This window comes from Coregonus clupeaformis, chromosome 19 (assembly GCF_020615455.1).
Source record: "Coregonus clupeaformis isolate EN_2021a chromosome 19, ASM2061545v1, whole genome shotgun sequence".
Lineage (NCBI taxonomy): Eukaryota > Metazoa > Chordata > Actinopteri > Salmoniformes > Salmonidae > Coregonus > Coregonus clupeaformis.
In genome coordinates this window covers 34,126,452-34,132,451 of record NC_059210.1, presented here as the reverse complement: position 1 = coordinate 34,132,451, position 6,000 = coordinate 34,126,452, and the positions used below count along the sequence as shown (strand labels likewise).

The 6,000-nt window shown below is 43.0% G+C and overlaps 1 protein-coding gene across 2 annotated transcripts in view; it reads left to right on the top strand.

Annotated features, from left to right (window-relative positions):
* Positions 1–860: 860 nt before the first annotated feature.
* The window catches only part of LOC121532070 (protein inscuteable homolog), a 130,010-nt gene continuing 124,870 nt past the window's right edge, over positions 861–6,000 (top strand). For both annotated transcript variants that reach the window (XM_041837740.2, XM_041837739.2), the window contains exon 1: positions 861–1,434. The gene's annotated coding sequence lies outside the window, so the exon portion shown is untranslated. The remainder of the gene's footprint in view (positions 1,435–6,000) is intronic.

The window sequence follows — 6,000 nt, the reverse complement described above, 5'->3', positions numbered from 1 at the left end:
TGGGGAGAGTTGTGCGTTTTTCTCTGCAAACCATTCCCTTTCGCCAATGAGATAAACAGACCTACTGTAATAGTGAACATCTACATTTCATTCGGTCATTTCAGTTGGAAATTAGATGGTTCGTAAGAGCTAGCAGCAAACAGCAATTTCCAGAGAGAAGGATTTACCATTGCTCCAGTTCCTAGAAATATATACCACAACCCAACTCTTGTTTCAAAACCTAGGACTTCGAGGCTGCTTCAGCCAGTTGAACAGTCAGGATAAGTGAGGATTATCTTCACACCTTACAATGTGACTCTCTCTGCCAAATACAGTGACTTCAAACACTTACCTGTTGCTTATGTCAGGAAATTAGGTAAATTTGTGAGGAAATTAGCACGTTTGCCGTCAGATTATCTGACACTTATTAATCCTACACTCAGGTATGCCATAAAACAGATACCCTTGTATGTGTGTTTGTGTGTGTGTGTGTGTGTGTGTGTGTGTGTGTGTGCTCTTGCATACATACAAACGTGTATGAATGTGTTAGTGCGCATAACTGAACTTTTCAAGTATAACCGACCAATCATTCACTCAAACATATAATAACTATGGGTAGGAGTTTTTACGGACCTTGTGACCAGACCGGGAAAAACTCTGGGCCCTAGCAAGAAGCAATGCCGACCCGCCAACGCCTCCATGTGTTTCCTCGTAACACAAACCATGCGACTCTTATTTAAAGCTACCAATTTTTCCAGGAGGTAGTCATTTCCAAGCTTGACGTGCAACCAGACACCCTGAAAGGCTCATGGTAAAAGTCCAGAAACAACACACTCACTCTTACCTTCCCAAAACCCCTTTTTCTCCTGTGACTTCTCAGAGGAAGGTAAACACCCTTTCGCCGTGTCAGAAATGTGATTTCATTCTGCTGCGATGGCAAGTTCTGCCGTCTGGCTCTTTTTTTCTCCCTCTTTCTTCTTCTTCTTCTCCCCCTCCCTCTATTCCCACATCTGGATCCCAGTTCCTCATTCAGTTATGTGGTCTCCCTTGTTTTTGTGGGTCTTTAAAAGTCCTTTACCTTGTTCACTTGGCAGTTTCTCCACAAATCTGATGAGGTCCACAATTACATTTCGCTATAACTGGTCAACTCAGCAATTACATGCTTGACCACAAATTCTCTCCAAAACACAGTGCTGCGGCTCATATGGCAGACAGAAATAGAATAGTTTTCATGTCTGTTTGGACGGCCGCCCAGCTGAAACTATGCTCCACCGCTTGACTGACAGAGGGATGTGGGCTTTTTCTCCCCAAGAAAAACCTTTCTTCCAGTTGAGCTACCAGTTCCCCAGTTAAGCTGCAAGGAGAGAGGAGCTTGCAGGGCAGGGGTAGAGGCTTGCGCCTCAACAATGAAAACTCCAGGGGACACAACCTTTACGACGCTGACCTGAGGCTGGGGTAAGTCTGGCAAACACTCCCCTCGTGTTTACTTCCTGGGAGGTTGTTTGTACTTCTTCAAGAGATAAGTAACGTCACAATGGGATAAACTTGAGAGTTGTCTATTACTGCCTGGTGTCTGACTAAGTCTAAGGTAGCATCATTTGCCTCTTGCTCACTCACCACTAAGCTCATAGAGAGCTCAGGGCATCTTTGAGACCGTTTCTCACTGTTACTCACTCTCACTGTTACTGTTGTTACTGTGTTGGTTGATCCATAGACTCTGTAAACCAGATTACAATAGCATCTCCCATGGCAATGCTATCTTTAACTGGAGAAGAAGTTAGTGCCCGTCTGGCTTACAGAGTCTATGGATCAACAGACAGGTATCACAGTTGTAAATACTACATAACAACACTGTAACATAGTGTACCGACATTGCTATTACTCTCTTCTTGCAACCTAATCAATGTTAATACAATGGTAAAAGGTCTATGCATTGCAAAGTGGAACAGATTATTGTTGAAAGTGGGACTATCACTTAAATGTTGTTCTGCCATTATTACCAGGCAACACATCCCATCTCTACAATATCTATAATGGTGTTGTCATTCAAATTTGTTTTAGAAGTGTTTGTGTACAGTAAGTGCTATTCTCTGCACAGTAAATCTGAGAGACAAAGAGACACACCACTCTTAATAGTACAGGGATCATGTGCCCTAACAGAGAAACTGCCAACTCACTGCGCCCCCACCTCCCCCATACACCCCCCAACTTGCCAATTGCTGCCATCAAGACAACATCATGGCCTACCCTGTCTCTCATAGACCAATATGTGCCAGGCCAAACCACTCAGTGGAAAGTGTCCCTCCACAGAAAATATGCTTTGTGTGTGTTTTTCCAGAGTCATGCTTGGGCTGTAAACCACTGAGAGAGTCTGTAAATCTGTGGGGTGGGTGTATGTGGACGCCAGCTTTGTTTGCTGTGGAAGATGACAATGATTATAGTGATGCTAATGATAATGATGAGTAGGCAACAATGATAGGTCTGTGTGTGTGTGTGTGTGTGTGTATGCCACGTGCATGCATACGTTCATGGTTGTGTGTTATTTGTATATACTGGCTGCTTGTCTGTGGACTGCCTGCCTGTCACGTTCATTTAATGACGGGTCAGACCAAGGCGCAGCGTGATATGCGTACATGTTTATTTTAACTGTGAAACACACGACAAACGTGGAAACGAAACGTGAAATCCAAGGTAGCACACACAACATACCTTAACCGGAACAAGACCCCACAACCCACTAGTGCCAATAGGCTGCCTAAGTATGATCCCCAATCAGAGACAACGAGCTACAGCTGCCTCTGATTGGGAACCACACCGGCCAACATAGATCTACACATACTAGATCTAAACATAGAAAACACACACCAAAGAATATACACACCCTGACTCAACATTTAAGCGTCCCCTGAGTCAGGGCGTGACACTGCCACATTAGAAGAGTGTCTCTCTCATTCTTCTCAGGCCTGTTGAACAGCTGGGAAGAGGAGTGGCCTGCCTGACTAACTAACGTGAACCAACCATGTAGGTGTGGCCCCCAGCTCTGTCTCCTGACTCTACTACCATACTGTTTAATTAGCTTCTCTCTATGGGCGGGGTAATTGGTGGCTTCAACTATAAAAACCTCCTCTCCCCTCCATCACAACCTTCCACCCATAGTCACCACCCATCATAAGAGAGCTATGATGGGATAATGTGTTGTCGTCGCCATTGACAAATCATGGGTATAGCATGGTTGTTGTTGGTGTGGCTGAGTCCAGTGACCACTACAATAGTTGGAACCCATTATTTTTCAGCTTACTCAAATGTGTTTTATTGCAGTGGTGGAAAAAGTACCCAATTGTCATACTTGAGTAAAAGTAAAGATACCTTAATAGAAAATTACTCAAGTAAATGTGAAAGTCACCAGGGGCACACTCCAACACTCAGACATAATTTACAAACGAAGCATTTGTGTTTAGTGAGTCTGCCAGATCAGAGGCAATAGGGACGACCAGGGATGTTCTCTTGAACGTGAATTGTGCGTGAATTTGACCATTTTCCTGTCCTGCTAGCCATGCAAAATGTAACGAGTACTTTTGCGTGAAGCAAAAAGTACATTATTTTCTTTAGGAATGTAGTGAAGTGAAAGTAGTCAAAAACATAAATAGTAAAGTAAAGTTCAGATACCCCAAAACACTACTTAAGTAGTACTTTAAAGTATGTTTACTGAAGTACTTTACTCCACTGTTTTATTGTAATGTCTAGCTTAGCTGGAAGCTTTGTGCTTTTTGTAGCTAAGCTACCAGAGTAGGTTCCTCCAGGTAAGAAATTGAGAATGAAGCTCTACAGAGACATTTAAAATAATAAAAATGTTAAAATATCCTTGTAAATAAAAGTATAGTAACTATACCATTAAAGGGCAGTTTTCCAGACACAGATTAAACCTAGTCCAGGACCAAAAAGCTTTCTCAATGGAGATGTGTTTTTTTGTTGACCAGGAAAAGGCTTAATCTGTGACTGGGAAACTGGCCCATAGAGTTTTATGGTTATCTTCTTCGATTGGCGAGCTGTTGTTTTCTTGACCTATCACCATGAATTCTGACCTTCAATGATAAGAGATTGGCCTCCAGTTAGCATTTTGCCATGTCCATGACTCGTTTTAGCTGTGTCTGGACGTGGCAAGTATCTTTTTCTATAAGTGGCTACTTTCCATCCTTCTCGGTTGTTATTCTCTGTCTCGCCTCTTCTGTCTGCATCTGTGTGGCCAACGCGTGAGTCAAGGCGAGGTCAGTTCGGGTTTCGCTCCCTACTGTCTGGAGTCCCGTGGCTTAATACATCGTTCACATGGTGTTGGCCTGCTCTCGTCTTCACATTTCCAACCCAAGCTAATACTGTGTTTTTCTCAGGGCCCGTTTTCATAAAGAATCTCAGTCTCAGAGTGCAGGATCTATGATCAGTTTTGCCTTTTAAATCATAATAAATAAGATTACATGGACAGGAAGGGACCTGATCTTAGATCAGCACTCCTACTCTGAGGTCTCACAGATTATTCCCTCAACCCCGAGCTCAAAGGCAGAATACGCTCTAAAACTTTGTCAGCCCTCTTTTCTCTTCTCTTGAAATGTTTTTATGGAAACGTCCACTGCCAAAAGAGTAAGTTAGTGCAATCCCTGATTAATTGCAAATGTTTCAAAGTTGGCAACAACTGAAGTGGTTAGCTGTGTTTAAAGACACAGTCATGCTGCTATTAGTCATGACAATACTTTGCCAGGTTAGCAGGACGTCCCTACATGAAACTCCATGCGCAAAAACAAACGTTGTCTTCTGATCAGTTTCATCAAGCTTCTCCATGGACCAATTGAAAGCAGAGACGATAGCCAGGCCCATTCCAGAACCATTCCCAATTTTAGAAACATTCCAGGCAGGCATTGCCATGACAACAAGCGCCATCAGTAGCTCAAGCCAGTTGACTCCCAGCTGTTGACTTTTAACCCCGGGAAGGAGTTCAATGCATCGCCCTCCACATGGAGCCAGATGCCCTTCTCTGTCACTAATAATAAAAGAGTAGGCTAGCATTACACAAGCTAGCCTCCGCTTACATGCTAACTGCTAACAAGCTAAAGACAAGACACCTAATCAATTGCAGACAAACATTAGCATCTATAGCGTACCGTCACTAACCTAATGGGCCTGCCAAGGTTAAGCAGGACCTCCTGCTGTCCTTTTTATTTGCAGCACAAATATGGATGACATGCATTAACCGTTGGACATCTCTGGGTTCTTTATTGTGGAGAGTGGGGCTGTTGATGCATCGGCGAGAGAATGGGAGAGAGTGCACGTATACATTTTTGCGTAGTTGGGCACACACTGGTTGAATCAACGTTGTTTCAACGTAATTTGTCAACGTATTGTGACGTGGAATCAACGTGGAAAATACATTGGATTTGAAAAAGTAATCAACCAGTATTGTTTTAATCTAATTTCAACCAGCGTTGTAAACATTGAAATTCATTGGGTGGTTGAAATTATGTAGAATGTTATATTTGATTTGACATATTTTATTTGACCTTGTTTCAATGTTGACAGTAAAATGGTATGTTTGAATCAACGCCATTGTTTCAACGTCATGCTATCAACTTAAATAAAGAGGTATATTGAAATACAGTATATTGTGAAGCCACAGTAAAACACTTTCTGCCTGAACAGGGACTCCTACTGGTATGAGGGGTAATTCACTTAAGTGAGAAGAAGTCTACCATCCAGATGCCTACCTCCATGTTCCCTGCTTAGCTTTGGGAACAAGCTGTGTTTGATTCAGCTGAGCTATCATGTCAACCAGTGGAGGCTGCTGAGGGGAGGACGGCTCATAATAATGGCTGGAATGGACTCAATGGAACGATATCAAACACGTGGTTTCCATGTGGTTGATACCATTCCATCGACACCATTCCAGCCATTATTATGAGCTGTCCTCCCCTCAGCAGCCTCCACTGATGTCAACACATTTAGACAATGATCATCTTCCACGCTCATTTTAGTAGA